This window comes from Dermochelys coriacea, chromosome 3 (assembly GCF_009764565.3).
Source record: "Dermochelys coriacea isolate rDerCor1 chromosome 3, rDerCor1.pri.v4, whole genome shotgun sequence".
NCBI lineage: Eukaryota > Metazoa > Chordata > Testudines > Dermochelyidae > Dermochelys > Dermochelys coriacea.
In genome coordinates this window covers 142,749,412-142,766,397 of record NC_050070.1, presented here as the reverse complement: position 1 = coordinate 142,766,397, position 16,986 = coordinate 142,749,412, and the positions used below count along the sequence as shown (strand labels likewise).

The 16,986-nt window shown below is 44.0% G+C and overlaps 1 long non-coding RNA gene across 1 annotated transcript; it reads right to left on the bottom strand.

Annotated features, from left to right (window-relative positions):
* Window positions 1-1,905: 1,905 nt before the first annotated feature.
* Window positions 1,906-16,782, bottom strand: LOC119853980. The gene is made up of 3 exons (XR_005292290.2): window positions 16,650-16,782; window positions 15,770-15,858; window positions 1,906-2,662 (listed from the first exon to the last, which is right to left on the bottom strand). It is a non-coding gene; the product is annotated as an uncharacterized LOC119853980 (long non-coding RNA).
* Window positions 16,783-16,986: the final 204 nt, after the last annotated feature.

Genomic DNA, 16,986 nt, shown 5'->3' with positions numbered 1-16,986 from the left:
GAAGAAAGACCTTCTTAGATTTGTAATTTATTAATTTTGTATTTATTTTTTAGTTAATGCAAAGTTACCAGCTGCTGATGAAATGGGCATTGTTTAAAAAGGTAAACATATAGAGGTGGGCCTGAACTGAAGACTTAGATCCAGATCCAGGTTTAAGGCAAGGTTCCCAGCTCAAACCTATCTCTATAATGGGCCAAATCAAAGCTCTAGGGGGCCAGTGAAAAGCTAACTGCTTGTTTTGTGTCTGTACATTGGAGATATACAGAAAAGAAAGCCTAGTGATTGCCTAACTGAAAATTTGGCCCTGAACTCAAACACCCCCAAATCTGGGAAAGTTCTGATTTGGATCCAGTGTTTGTACCTCCGTGATTGGGAATGTTAGGATCTGGGATTTTGGTTTTAACCATTATAGAAACGTAATTTGATTCTGTTCACAACTACACTAGTTTTACACTGCTGTCACTCTATTGATTTCAGGGGAGTCACTCTGAATTTACATCAGCGTACATGAGATCAGAATTTGACCTGAAAAGTTCAGCTACGTAATTTGGATTTGGTGTTTGGATGCCGGGTTTTGATTCAGGCCCGGCTTCATAAATAAATAGCATTTCACGGGAAAAGAAATGTTAGTTGCATCACATAAATCCTTGAGGCATTAAAATGTATAACAAATCTATGGATAAAAAAAAAAGGTGATGGCAGCTTCAACTTCAAGAGTCATCACACCCTACACAGAAGCCTCATTCTCAGGATTGGTGCTAATAAGACCTGAGAAGCAGGTCTTATTTAAAATGTTTAAAAGCTCTTTTTGTGAGACTCAAGAGACATGACCACCTAGCTACGTGAATGGAGTTGCATATAAACAAGTGGAAATCCATCAGAGGGCCAAAGAGAAAATGAATTGCATCTTTAATAATTGGGACAAAGAACTAATTATAAAAATATGGGCAGCTAGTCATTGGCGACCACAAATAAAATGACAAAAATCTTTCCAATTAGAGATGCTTGGTTTCTAAATCTCTTGCAGCCAACATAGGAAGTCTTCTTGCTCTCTTGCCTTTCCCAAAGTATATTATCATTCCAGCAAAAAACTATGCTAAGAGAATATTAATGCCTTGATCTTTTTCTGTAGCCCATACAGTGCAATAAAAAGCACCATCTGATTATGCAATATTTTTCACTGAGGAGTGTTTGGAAGTTCTCTTGGGGCACTGAGGATTGATGTCTTTGGATGTTGTATTGCCGTCTGTGTGATTTGGACTGCTTTCTATGTTTCGGTGCAATCCTGATGGACATGACTGACCTTACCAGGCGGCGGTCAGTCCAGCAATCGTCTCATGACACGGTTGATTTGGACATCTCTTAGATCCTGTGTTCTTACAATGACATAGTCTAGGAGGTGCCACTGTTTTGAGCGAGGGTGTTTTGTACTTGTTGCTTTATCTAAAGATTGTGTTTGTGATCACAAGGTCGTGCTCTGCACATTTGCTGAGTAGAAGGATGCCATTGGAATTGGTCTTGCCCACTTCTTCCTTCTATTCCATACGTTAGAATCTCAGCCAACTTTTGAGTTAAAGTCCCCTAAGAGGATTATCTTATCTGTTTTTGGACTCAATGACAAAATTGTATCAAGGTCAGTGTAGAAGGATTCTTTCTGTTCTTCAGCATCAAGAGTTGGTGCATATGCACTGATGATAGTGCCAAATGACTTATTGACCAATTGTATGCGGAAGGTCATAAGGCGCTCATTAATGCTGATGGGGAGCTTAGTCAGGCAGTTGACTAGAAGGTTTTTGATCACAAAGACAACACAGTGTGTTTGCCTGTCGCTTGCTGGTTTTCCTTTCCAGAAGAAAGTGTAACCACCGCCCTCTTCCTTGAAGTGGCCTTCATTTGCATTCTTGTTTCACTGAGAGCAGCGATGTTGATGTTGTACCTTGAGAGTTCTCAGGCAACAATTGCTGTTCTTCATTTGGGTCTTTCACTTTTTGATCCATCTAGTAGAATACGGACATTCCAAGTTGCAAGAAACATTTTTGTTTTTTGACCGCATTGGGAGTGATCCCTCTGGACATGGTTATCCAGTCAGTCTAGTGGGATAGCCTATGTTTGGGGCACCTTTTCTATCCCCTTATCTGTATGGGGCTAAAGGCTAAAAAGGCCTGTTCAGTCATGACCGCTGCTGCCGAAAATGCCCCCCATCCCAGTCCCAGGGCACATGACGACCATCTTATGGTCACCACCTGTGTGTGGGTCTGTTACTAGGGCCTCCTGGTGATCACTTCACCTATCCCAATTGCCACTCCCCCATCGCCACAGGACTTTTATGGGTAGGGGTGGGGGAAAAGTTCTTCCTGTGAAAGAAGCCTGCGCACAAATAGTTTGATGTGCACTAGCAAGCACACAAATCTTGGCGGAAGAGGCACCTGTGTCCCATGGCAAGGAGGTCCAAGATGACTGGAGATTTCTCCTCCGTTGCAGCCTTTGTCATCCTTCACAGCCATTGAGAGGTGATCCTGCTTCATCTGCCTATTCTGCCATTGAGGTCTTATACTGGGTTGTGCTCTGCTGGACTGCATTTTGTCTGGTACCTCGCCTTCAACCTTATTGCCATGGGTGACCCTACCAGGAGTACAGGACTCCAGACCGGCCATATGCACACCTGGAAATGACAAAACAAGTGTTGAAGAAGACTGGGAAGCCCTAAAATAGACCGTCCATGAGGTTTGCAAGGAATCCATTGGCCTTGCTACCCACCGCCATCAGGACTGGTTTGACAACAACAACATTGAGATTACAGCCCTTTTGGACCAGAAGAGAAAAGCTTTCTGTGACTGGCAAAACCAACCACTATCCAGTCAGAAGCAGAGCTCTTTCCATCAGCTCAAATCTGAAGTTCAAAGGAGGATCGGAGAAATCAAAAACAAATGGTGGGAGGACAAAGCAAAAGAAATCCAAACATTTGCTGACAGACATGATATGCGGAGCTTTTTTTGTGAGACAAAGACCCCGTATGGACCAAGCTCATGTGGCCTTACATCTCTGATATCTGAAGATGGTAGTACCCTTCTTAAAGATAATGAATCCATCAAAGAGCACTGGAAGGAACACTACCAAAAGATTCTAAATCAAAAAGTGACTGTGACTGATGACACCATTGACTCTATCCCTCAGCACCCCATCACAGAAACTTTTTCCAAACCTCCGACACCTGAGGAGGTCTGTAAAACAATTAAACAAATTAAGAACAATAAAAAACCAGGTCCTGATGGCATACCAGTTGAAGGACTGAAAGTGGGGGGAGAAACACTGACTAACAAGCTTCACTTGCTGCTCCTCAAAATCTGGCACACCAAAGAAATCCCTGCCGACTTACATAATGCTAACATCTTCACCATTTTCAAAAAGGGAGACAGGGCTGACTGTGGCAACTATTTGAGGCATTGCCCTCCTCTCCATCCCTGGGAAGATCCTTGCTAGATTCTTACTGAATCACCTGCTCCCTCTTGCAGAGGAAGTACTTCCAGAGTCGCAGTATGGCTTCAGACTCTCACGAGGCACAACCAGCATGATTTTCACAGCCAGGCAGATTCAGGAAAAATGTCAAGAACAACACCAGGAGCTGTATATGGCCTTAATCGATTGGACCAAAGCCTTCAACTCTTGTCAGCCGTGAGGGTCTGTGGAAAATCATGTCAAAGTTTGGCTGCCCAAGCAAATTTATCACCATTGTAAGATGCCTCCATCCTGTGCAGTGGCTCTTCCTCTGAGCCCTTTGTCATCCGAACTGGCATAAAACAAGGTTGCATACTGGTACCCACCCTTTTCTCCATTTTCTTAGCAGCTATGAAAACGTTAACCCAAGACCATTTACCACAGGGCATTGGCCTCCAATATCAGATTGATGGCAGCCTCCTCAACCGTTCTCGTCTCTGTGCCAGAACTAAAGTCATATCGGCAACAATAACTGAACTCCAGTACGCAGATGATTGTGCTGTAGTTGTACACTCAAAGGAGGATCTACAAACAGCCCTTAATTGCTTCTCTGAAGCTTACAAAAACCTAGGGATAACTCTGAATCGGCAAAACAAAAGTTCTCCACCAGCCAGTCGCTGGTCAATCATCAGACCCATCAAGGAAGATCTATATCAACAAAGAAGAACTGGAAAATGTAGAATACTTTGCCTATCTTGGCAGCCATCTCTCACAGAGAGCAGATATAAATGTCGAGATTCAGCACAGAATTCGCTGTGCCAGCTTTGCCTTTGGCAGACTGTCTTGCTGGGTGTTCAACAATCACAACATCAGAAGACATATCAAACTGTTAGTTTACAAAGCCGCGGTAATCCCAACTCTCCTCTATGGCTGTGAGACTTGGGTGACCTACAGAAAACATCTGAAAAACCTGGAACTCCAGCACCAGCACTTTCTTTGGAAGATCCTCAACATAAAGTGAGAGGATCATCACACTAATGTCAGTGTCCTCACTGAGGCTAACATCTTCAGTATTGAGGCCCTGACTATCCAGCACCAGCTGAGGTGGGGCAGGCACTGTGTGCGCATGCCTGATGTACACTTACCAAAACAACTGCTGTACGCCCAACTCAGAGAAAGGAAACGAGGAGGCCAAAAGAAACACTCTGAAGACACTCTCAAGATAAACAGAGAGATGTGGCATCGACACCACCCACTGGGAGACAGCGGCCCAGGATAGGGATAACTGGTGAAGATAACTTGTCAGAGAGGGAACGTCCACTTTTGAGGAAAATCACCTTTTCCTGGTCGCAGAAAAATGCCAGAAAAGAAAGGAAAGACAACTGTCACGCAGCAATTGCGGCTCAATCTTGTCTTCCAACACCACGTGTAATGTCTGCCAATGAGCCTGTGGCTCAAGAATCAGACTTTTCAGTCACCAAAGGACCCATGAAAAATAAAAACTGTGAAAGAGATCCTCCTCGAGGGATCGCCAACGACACAATATTACACATAGTTTTATGAGGTGGGACTTCTGATGTCTTTGTACTTTTGATGTCTTAGGTAATATTTTTGTATAATGTTTGGTTATACTACTGTTCAGCGGTTGGTTATTGCTTTGGTTTCGTTTTGTTTTTTCCTTGTCATTGACTTCAGTGGAGTTACATTAACATGCTATTGGTGTAATACAATACAGAACCAAGCCCACAAAGAAAATTTGAGTAATATTAAAAGGAAAAAACAAAAAGAGAACAGTTTATAGTTACACTAGTAAAGGGAAACATTAAGATTCAATGATTTACACACATGTTCTGTGTCTTCCATTTCTGTGACAGATATGGCAATATCCTGTAATATCTGAGAAATATTACTGTATTAAGTTCATGTATCATTCTGGTATTGTATATAATTCTGTGGGGGAGGATGACCACAGCTCCTCTAGGAGCTAAGAACAGTGAGCCGTAATTAGACAAATTTACTCAGATTGTAGTAACACCTCCAGAGAAGCAATACCACCTGGTGAGGCTCACATATACTAGTTCAAACTGGATTCTCCAGAGACCAACAGACAAAGAAAGGACTTTTGGCTAAATAGCCTGAGTTTAAACTGACTCAGCGTCTTCTTTCTGAAATCAACAAACAGACAGGACCTTCTGTTCAAGGGAAGGAGAGACTCTGGCCTACTGAGGCCCCATAAGACTGATGAGTGACCTCTGGTAAGCTTTCAGTGTGCACATAGGAACTTTTATTGTTTTAATATGTTTTCTCTGTAATGCTTTCACCTTAAGAATAAATGTGCTTTCTTATAAAGAGCTGTGCAGTAATTCAAAGCTGCTGTAATTATGTTGATCATTACCTTTGAAGAGAAAGCAAAGTGCAGATATTGGCCTACCTAGGCAGTCTGGCTTGCTAGGGATATTACAGTGTATGCATGAAACTGTGCAGCCTGGAAAAATCCCAGTCAGGAGGGAGAGAGACATAGGTCTCTTCCCAAGAGAGGTAACAGCTGAGGAGCCAGGAGCATATAGTAGATGCTCTTAAGGGACCACTGAGGAGGAATACAAATGTAGTTGCCCTTGTCTCTAATAAATGGACTCCAATCTTCAATATATTCGCCCTTGTGATGGGGCGGACTGGCCCCGCACTGGGAATGAGAGGGTCAACCCTTCCCTGCTGGCAGAAGAAGCCACATCCCTGAAGCTCTGCTGGGCATGCTCCAAAAGAGAGTCAGGTATAAAAGCCTGCAGAGTTGTTCAGTCAGGGCTGTCAGCTGAGGAAGGAAGACACCCAGTGGAGGCTCCAGCCCAGGAGCAGTGGCGACTCGTACAGGAGGGAGCCGAGGGGCCAGGAAGTGTGACCAGAGACTGACAGCTATGGGAACCCCAGGGAGCCCCAGGGGCTGAGGAACCTGAAGATCCTGATGCCACAGGGACTGCTATGGTTGGAGAACTGGTAGGAAGTGACCCAGAAAAGGGAAGGGAGTGGTATCTCCCACCACTCTGAGGGCAACGTGTTGCAGTAGGATTCCCTGCTGACCCGGGGCGGATCACGCCATCAATGACAGGGCCCTGGGTTGGAGCCTGGTGAAGGTGGGTGGGCCCGGGCTCCCCTACTGGGGGTCTCTAACCCCCCGCTTTTGTGACAACATAGTTCACCGACCTCTCTCTTATCTCAAAGGAGATAGATGAAGTCTGGCCGCTGGGCCGCACTATCCTATGAGGGGAAGAGGACTTAGAGGGACTCTGGCCCTCAGGCCACACCGCTTTAGAAGTGCATTGTAGAGATTCCGGCCATGAGGCCACGCTATCCCACCATAGGAAGAGAGTTTCGGGAGACTCTGACCATTGGACCATCTGCATTAGGAGCGCACTATAGGGACTCCAGCTGCTAGGCCACGCTATCCCACGAGGGGAAGAAGATTTAGAGGGTCTCTGGCCATTGGGCCATACAGCCCTGACTACCGAGGAGGTTGTAGAACCGGCATAGAAGCCGGGAGGTGGGGTTAACCTTGCCCCCCACCCCCGAATCAAAGGGGCTGATGAGGTACAAAACCTGCCACAGCCCTATACATCATTTCGAATGATGGCAAGTCCCTTCATGAATAAAGCCCAATATTTATCTCTTCAACAGATCCTTCTCTCCACAAAAGGGATTCATCTACACTTATAATATTTCTAAACATTCTTGTGCACCAGCACCACTGGACTGGTGCTACCAGACCTGGAAGTGATAGTGTAGACAGGACATAGGCATTTTTAACCTATGGGCTCTCTAAACTGACTGTACTACAGCTTCCACTATTGATAGTACAAGTGGAGCTGTACCAGCACAGTTAAGCACATTTTTCTAGTGTAAATGACGAAAAGCTGTGTCTTTAGTCCAAAGGAGAATATGGTTCCCTGTCTTCCTAGTTCAGTCACTTTGCCTGAGGGGAATTATGCAGGTGTCTTAACCCCCTCTGTCCCTGCTGCACTTAAGAATCTCAGACAAGAAAGCTTATCAAAGGAAACCATTTGTCTTCAAGCATGGTCATTGATTGCAAACCATTTGTCCTTACTCCTTCCCCAGAGACAACGGCTTCTTAAATGTTGAGTTTTCCACATACCTAAATCAATTTGTTTTTCCAACTGGGACTGTCGCTTTGGTTTAATTTTGTTTGGGATGGAAGATTTCCTTGCATCTCAAATATAAAATGTTTCATAGATTTTTATAGAAACTTCTTTCTCAATTTTTGCCACATAACACTGCCTACTTTCATAAATCTTTATGTTCTCCTCAGTAAAAATCGATGCCTAGTTATTAATATATATTGATACAGTTTCATGAGTAATAAAGGATTTAGTGTTGTGCACATACATATACACAGAGTATGGCAGCATGGAGTAATTTAGTCATTTTATGTCATGGGATGCATTATAATGTTCATAAATTCAAATACTAAAATGTGACACAATCCCATTTTCCTCTATCCCAGATATAATAATCATTCACTGTAACTCTAGAAGTAAAGATGAATTAGAAGAATTAAAAAAAAACCCAACTGTGAGCACCTGTGACTATGTAATATTATCAGACACACATGGAGTAACTAGAGACCAAGAATATGTTGGGGTAGCAAGTATGAACACCACATTGTGTGTGAGTAAATGGCCTCACTCTAAAAATGAATGAGACACATCTTTTCTTTTATCATCCTAAAAATCCCAGTTTCTTTTATAGGGGTGTGGGGAAACCATCTCTTTTCTATTGTTCTGAGTTTTGTGGAGTCATAATGGATCCCAATAACAACACATATGTGGTATCGCAATGGAGCTGATGGAATTAAAGAAGACTGTTAGCATTTAACCTGAAGTGCCATTTTGAGAAATACTGGGTCCTAGCATAATTCTAACACTTTTACCAAGGCATCATTGAGACACACTGGTGTCTTTCAAGGGCAAAGCACACCATTTAAAGATTTACTTTTTTAAAAGCCACTCCTTACTATCTACAAACAAATGAATCCTGGTTCTTAGGTCCTGCAGCTTCCTGTAGAATTACCCATTCTTGGTAATCTTCTTAAAAAAGGAGAAGGTATAGAGCAGAAGAGATCCAGCATATTTCTAATCACACTGGTTGTACTGATAGGAGGAATATAGGCCAGAAAGTATAGACGGTGGAAAACTGGCAAATAGAAGTGAGTTAATGGCTTCCATGCTGTGGACTGGATTAAAACTTCTTCCTATGTATACCTAATGGTAGGAGTTAGGTGCACATAAATAAGAAGCACAGAGGGGGTGTGGAAGGGTACAAGCACAGAGGACAGAACAGTGTAAATAAGCCCCATGAAAACCCAAATAAAAAAATGTTTAAGTTGTCCTTGTTAGTGCTGCACTCTTTCTTGCAGCTGGAGTAACTAATGTCAGTACGGACTTGACAACAGAACAGACGTATCAGGCATTAGCCTATAATAATCCTATAAATGCATCAGATGAAACACAATGTGAGAGGCGAAAGAATTTACTACTCTACACACCAGCACATCGATAGCATACTAATTCTAGTCAAGGCTTGAATATCTGACAAAGAAATGCATTTACAGTGCACGAGGACTGAGGGATCTCTTTCCACTACATCTTTAAGATTTTAAAAACTGCAGGACATGTTCTGTGAGCGCAGCAGACCTGAGAGCACCAATTTCATTTAAAACCATTTTGTCAGCATCTGATTCATATATATATTTTTTTCACTAAGGTTAAGGCTGAATGTGAATCTTACAGTGAGCAGATTACTGAAAATGTTAATGCCCCATTTCTCTTTTTGATATACATCTATTGCATGCCAGTTACATTATTTACAGAGAAAATTCAGTGGGCTAGTGACAGGCTTATCTATCTTACATTTCCTTCATATCTTTATATTACTTGCTTAGTTTCTTATTGCTCTGAGAGCCACAATATTATTCCTGAAAAAAGAAAAGGAATACTTGTGGCACCTTAGAGACTAACAAATTTATTAGAGCAGTATGCATCCGATGAAGTGAGCTGTAGCTCACGAAAGCTTATGCTCTAATAAATTTGTTAGTCTCTAAGGTGCCACAAGTACTCCTTTTCTTTTTGCGAATACACTCTAACACGGCTGCTACTCTGAAACCTGTCAGAATATCACTATGCTTTCAAACGCTCTACAGCAGAGGGAAAACAATCAAATACATTGGCAGCTACCAGTGCTAGCATAATTTCAGTGGATGTCAGGCAGCAATTAATAGGTTACTATTTCCACACATTAGAAAGCTTTTGCATAAAATAGAGCAGAATGAGTAACCCAATGTTACCAAGTTTGGCAGAACATAGTTCTTTAACTCTTTAGAGAGGACTTGGCGACACACAGAAGTTGCATCAGTTTAAGTTGATTTGAAAACAATCAGTGCAACCCCCTGTGCAGATGGTTACATCAGTTTACAGCTGGTTTATATGGTTTCATCTTGCACCTGTAAATTAAACTGATATATGGTACAAGCTAAACAGAGGCCTGGACTTCACTTAAAATTTAGGTCGACGATACTACGGCACTCAGGGGTATGAAAAATCCATACCCCTGAGCACCAAAGCTATGCTGACCTAGCTCACAGATGAGGTGCAGCTAAGTCAGTGGAAGAATACTAGAGAAGATGATGTTCCGAGGGCACTGGGGAAAAAACCCTGTTATATCGCTGTAAACTGCATTTACATTAGAGGGTTATGCTGGCATAGCTACAGCACTGTAATTACACTGCTGTAGTCCCCAGAATGTAGATGTGGCCTGATGTAAGCCAGATTTAAACCAATACAAATGTCCACACATGAAGTTGCACTGGTTTAACATCATACTTTTAGTTAGACTGGTACATCTTTGTGTGTAGATCAGACCTCAGGATATTTATGGCCTCCTAAGCTTTCACTTGGCTTTCTAATGTAGATAGGACCAAAGAAATTTGCATCAGTGTAATTAATTGCATTGGATATTTTGCCAGAGTTAGCCTCACTAGTGTAATCATTGCAATGTGTCTACATTAGGAGTCTCCAATTGTGTAATGCTATTAAATTAGAACTGTTACACGGATGCAAATTTTTCTAATGTAGACAAGCCATTAGTCTGGAAAATGCCTGTCCTCTAAGAAGTATTTAAGTCATGCCACTGTATTGCAATCAAGAAGTTTTGGATGGAAATTATACATTTAACTGAAATGTTGCAGATAGACATTCAGTCCTTGTTGTCCTAATGATACCCAAAGGTGTTAAGTACCTAAACAACTAACAAGACCCCTGGATAAAAAGTGCTATGTACATGCAAAGCATGTACATGCAAATTAATTTTTTATTTATTACATTTAGAAACTTAAGTGCCAGTAAGTTCATAAGATCTTTTTTCATGAGACTGAAAAATGCAGCAGATGGGACGAGGTCTGAAATAACTAGAATATTTTAACTTCCGGCAGCATAGCTATCACTTCTTGAATCTGCAAAGCCCATCTTTTTGTGCAAACATTTGGAATCCAATCCTGCACCACTGAGGGCAATGGGAGTTTAGCCATTGACTTTAATGGGAGCAAGATTAAGCCCTTGGGGTGGATTGAGGGATGGATCTCTTGAGAGAATCAGCAGCTGGGGTAATTTTGTATTGGAACAGGTTCTTTCAGAGTGTAGGTGTTTTAAGGGGATGGCTGGTATTTGCTGCAATTTTATTTTGTATTAATGTTAGCATATAAGGGTTACATTTTTAATGGTTGGCGAGAGCACTTAGCTCCTGGGATAGGTGTTCTTTTGTGATCGTTTACATCCAAATAAATAAAGTAAACAGACTGATACTGCTGGATGGAAGGACCCAACCTGGATGAACATTTTTCTGATATTGTGTCCAGGCTTAAGACACAAAGAGGGGAGGGCAATGAGATTGACATGGATACAGGAAAGGCCGTGTCCTTTTACAGGGTTGAAGGCTGGAGCTCCTCTCAGGATTTCAATGGACGCTGGTGTCTAAATACTTTTGAGCATCTAGTCCTGGTGCTTAGACCTTCATGGAAACCGCCCCGCAGACACTCCAGAGCATTCTTGGTGGGCAAACACAAGATTTAACTTCTTTTGGATACAGCAGACTAATCAAGTTATCTACATCCTCTCTATACACGTGTTTGGAAGGCTTCTCAGACTTTAAAAGAGTCTATGAGCCCTTGGGGGAAACTTTTGTTTAGAAGAGGAGACTGCTTAGGTTCTTGGTGGTCAGGGGAGGTCCAGGTGAGTAAGGGGGCCTTAGTGAAGGAGGTTCTGACAAATTGGGAAGAATCAATGCCTGCCTTGTAAGTACTGAGGCAAAATGGCTACAGTGAATAGTCCAGAAAAATGAAGACTATGGTATGCTTGTAGGCTCATCCAAAGGAATGAAATGGCATCCACTCCCCAAGCTTGGGACAATCACTGTGTAGGGAGCAGGTATCTCTTTACTTTTGTATTGGATCAAAAATCATAGGTTCCCCATTTAGAAGTGCATGTTGTACTCTTTAGATTTAAAAGCATCCTCACAACAAACATACCCAGATGCATCTGATGAAGTGAGCTGTAGCTCACGAAAGCTTATGCTCTAATAAATTTGTTAGTCTCTAAGGTGCCACAAGTACTCCTTTTCTTTATACCCAGATGCAGATCAGCACAGTCAGTAATGTTTTGGGGTTAAAAGGCAGAGCCTGTGCAAACTCAAGTATAGTCAGAATAACTTTTTCATTTGATTTCAGGTCCTTACCCTTTATTTGCAAGCCACACTTTGCATATCAATGCTGCTTTCCTAATCTTTACTGTTTCTCTTCTCATTAAAAATATTGAGAGAGGCATTTCTTGTTTATTACAGTCTAATGAAACAAAATGCAGGTGAATTACCTAGTAGTGTTATACTCATTTGTGTTTAGTATGGAGGTATTACAACTATAAAAAGTGAAATTTTAATGTAATAAGAAATTACAGCTATTTACAGTCGACAAAAGGTCAAATTATTTTACATTTCTTAATTAAAAGTGCTAACAATGAATTTGTAAATCAGTCTTGAGTAATGGCCAATTGGTGCAAATGCACTGCATGATGTTTTTACGGATCATGCAAATGAAGTTAGGCTATTGCTCTTAGTCAAACTATGTATTCATGTTTGATTTCTGAAGCATTGCCTCATGGAATATAGGTTAAAGGACTACAAAATCCATGTGCCTTGTGGCCATGTCCCACACAAGTGAGGGTAAATTACATACATCATAACAGAAGATGTATTTTTTCTTATTCAACAGACAATATTCTAATGAACACCTTACTTAGGCAGAACTCTCATTATCAATCCAGGTTATTTAGCCTAATCCAGGGGCATGGTTAAGGATTCATCTACACTATAAAATTAAATTTGACATGCAAGCCATTTTCCCCCTAGCACACCTGTAATAGAACTCGTGTTTAGACATCAATAAATGATGGCTGTAAAGTCTATGCACTATTACAACTGATGTGCTCATTGCACAGAAAAAAACAAGGACATGTGGTATGGGTTTCTGCCAGGCCTCAACTTTAAATGTCAAATTACATCCGAAGTTCCCATTGGGGAAAAGCCCACTGCAGTCACTTGCATCCCATTGATCCTTTGTCAATTCTTGGTGGCTTTTATACACCCTACCTATAATAGCTAAATACTTCTGCATGGGCCCATACATTGTTGGGTATAGCTGTCCCATCACTCTCCTGTAGGTGATGCAGGCCAAAAGCTAATTGTCCCAAATCCTCTACTTTGGGGCACCTTATCCTATCTGTTCTCCTCTCAGCCTTAGTCCCCTCTTCTAGTACAACTTCCCTGAACAGCAGATAAAATATGTCCATATACTCCGCCCATCATAGGTTCTCATGTGTTAACTGGGGAAGATGGGCCCCCAACCAAGCAGAAGCAGCTACATACAAGATCACATTCAGACCAACATAGTAGACCTGCTGGGTTGCTGCAATAAAGGCTGTGCAGTGGGGGTAGGGGCTGAGGCTGTGAGGCCAGCAGCTGTGACACCAAAATCTGAATGGCCACTGGCTGAGGAACTGGTGGTTGGAGGGCCAGCAGCTGCAGGGACCCTGTGCATTGGGGACCCCCATACCCTATTCCTGTGCCCCCATAGACCCGCCCCCTACGCCTACTCTGTGTTCCACCGTTACTCCCAGCTCCCATCTCACAGTCATTCCTCTACCTGCCATCAAAGCCTGAGAGCATGTGGCCTCACTAAGACGAGTGTGTTGAACTTCAAACACACCCACTGAGGTGGTCATACCTCCAGGGCCTATCCCCTACTCTCCCAGTGGTCCCTGACTGTGACCTTACCCTGCTGCAGGGACCAGGATGTCTCATATTGCACTTGACCATTGGCTCAGAACCCTGAAAAACAATCAGAAATGGACTGCATCATCTCCATGAGTTGCCCTATCCCTGGCTATTTAGGACACAGTTCCCTTCATGGCCTCTTGTTCTTTTCTTTCTCCTTTCTGACCATTCTAGTTACCTCTTGGTCCAGGATAGGCAACACATGGCCCCCTGCATCAAGCAGCTGCAATGGGTCTGTTAGCCAGTCCTGCTGCCCCACTGGGTCTTGGTCCTAGCCCTGCAGCCAGCCGGCCATATGCCTTGCATTATCAAGCAGGTTTTGGTCACTGCCAAACTGCTGCCTATGACCCATGTGCTCTGGTCCTCGTTGACTGCTGGCAATCTGCAAACGGGAAGTGGCCCTGAGCAGAGGGCTCCTATTATAGCTCCAAATTTCATATCAAATCCTGCAATATCTTGTGACTTCAAATCCTGTGCCAAATCCCACGAGACCTCAAGCGGAATCTGGGCCTTGCAGGCCTTTTTGCCCTCCCCGTCGCAGGAGACACCAAAACTCACCCTTCACTAGGCTTGGGGCCCTCAAGCAGACTTGCTTCAAGAAAAGCTAACCACTGTGTGGTTCTCTACCGTGCATGTCTCCACTTGTGCAGCATCTGTGTGGACAGAGACTACTGGTAAAACCATCAAAAATGGTGTAAGCAGCCCTCCCACAGTATAACAGACACTTGTAAGGTAGCCTTTTGCTCTATTCTCCGCACTCTGCTGCACAGGGGTTAAGCTGGCCAGAAGCCATTTACCTGTTGTGACAAAGCTCTATCCTTGCCTCCGTGGGTTCCATGTTTCCTGGTGGATTTCACTAGCCTCAGAGGCTCACTGTGACCCTCCACATAACCCTTCTTTCTCTAGAGACAAGGGTCACAGTCTACTGAGCCATTTTCATCATAAGCCAGCGAGGGAGGTGAGGAGAAGTTATCCTTCCTTGCACAGTCTCTGTTGTCTCCCAGTCTCAGTGATTAATCAGGGGCAAAGGTGGGGTGGGGAGCCCAGGCCCACCTTCTACTCCAGGCTCCAGCTCAGGGACCCTAATAGTATGAGTTATGGTAGCTGACCTTTTAGAAACATGACATGTACAATTCCCTGGGCTACTTCCCCCACAGCAGCCCTCACTTCCTCAAGCTCCACTTCACCCTTACCTCAGGGCCTCCTTCCTTGTACCTGATATGGTGTGTACTACTCAGCCTCTCCAACAGCACAACTTCTTCCCACAGCTTCTGACATGCACACCCACCTGACTAACTGAGAGGCTTTTAACTAGTTTCAGCCGCACTAGGGGATTCCCCAACAACCCTGAGGTCCAACACGGCCAATAATTTCTGGTGGACAGTTTCCCACAACTTCTGCCAAATAGGTCCTAGATTTTCAGTGACCGTTTTCCTCAGGGTTGGTGTCCACTTGATGGTAGATTGGGTGGGATTTGTTCTAGAAATGCTAAGAACACCAAGCGGGGGTCTTTGATTAGCCATTGCATTTGCTGTTTCTGTTTGGGCCAGAATAGTGGATTAAGGTCACTTGTGGGCCAAGTCAGGTTCTGGTGAAAAAGGCATTATGAGGAGGCCTTCTTGATCCTTTCAAGCCTTCAGTAAGCTCATGTGGTACACCCTGTCTCTCTTTTCTCTTCCTTGGAGGATGGATTTAATAATCAACTGCCCTTGCCCTTTTTACAACCTTGAATGATGCTTGTCACTTGGCGCAGTTTTGAGGTTGGCACCAACAACAAACTCTATCACTGGGTTTAAATTTTCACATCCTGGTCCCATTATTTTAGGTCTATTCCTGGTTCTCCTGAGATTTCAATAGGTTCTCTCTCTCTTGAGAGAGAGAGAGAGAGAGAGAGAGAGAGAGAGAGAGAGAGACTGACTCCAAGTTTTCCTTCAAACAGAACACGTACCATGTTGGTTGTTCCTGGGTCTGGCTCCTCCCATGTCTTGTGGAGGAGATCTAGGATCCTGTGGGGCTGCCTCCTATGTAGTAGCTCAACTGGGAATAATAGGAGGCATGGGATCAATCAGGCTCAGTGATGGGGATCTGAGGCCTTGGCCCTCCAGCCGGTTCACCAACTGAGTTCGGATTAACATAGTCCAAATGTATACAGTCTAACATCCCCACAAAAGAAAGGGTCTTCAACCCACCTCTCATTGCCTGTGAGTGGCACACCTCTGGCTCAGGGTTTGTAATGTCTCTATTTCCTCCTCCTCTCTAATGGAGGAAAGGGGGGGTCTATGTCCCCTCCATGAAATGGGTGGTTAGTAAGGGAGCCCAGGCCCTCCCTCTCCACCAGGTTTATGGTCAAATGCCTCACCCGTGATCCTCTAGAAGTTAGATCAAAGGGTTCTGTAGTCTTAGGGAAAGGCTAACCCCTCCTCTCAGGCTTGGGGTAGCAGCTGCTAGCAGAATCTCTCCTGTAGCCTGGACTCCTGCCACACCTTTAGTCAGGATCTCCCCAGGTAAATCTCTTGTTCTCTGCCTTCTCTTCCCCTTCTGAGCTGTCTGGTTCTGTGAGGTGCTACATCAGTACAAAGGTACCTCCCCTAGCAAAACAGGGGGATGATGTGGCTCTGGCTCACTCAGCTCAGTGGGGCTGTCAGTCCACTCCTGGTATCTAGTAATCTGGACATCCTCTCTGTTCTCAGGTCTGTTGGCACCAGGGGGGGGGTGATAGGGGAACCCAGGCCTGCCCCTCCATGGTTCCAGCTCAGGGCCCTCAAACTAGACAAGGAGAGTCAGAGAGTTTGCTGACACTGACAGTGCCCTGAGCTCCTTCCTTCTACCTTCCCTCAGGCCTCTGTAGGCTCTTCAGTCTGTTGGCCTGTTTGCCTCTTTCTGGAGTGTTGTTCCCGGGTAGCTCTCTAGCAAGCTGCTTGCTGACTGGCATTCCTGTCTCCCACCTGCTCACTCCTCTTTAGCCAGCCCACAGGTCTGCTTCCCAGCCCTTTTATCCTCCCAGCTGCTGTTAGCCTGCCAATCAGCAGCAGTTGGCAGTGCCTGTATTAACCCTTTGGTTGCTGGACTAGTGTGTACATACAACCCAGGCAGGCTCCCTTTGAAACTCCTCCTCCTCAGCTTGAACAGGTTCTGCAGGATCCTGTGGGGCAGGATCACAGTGGC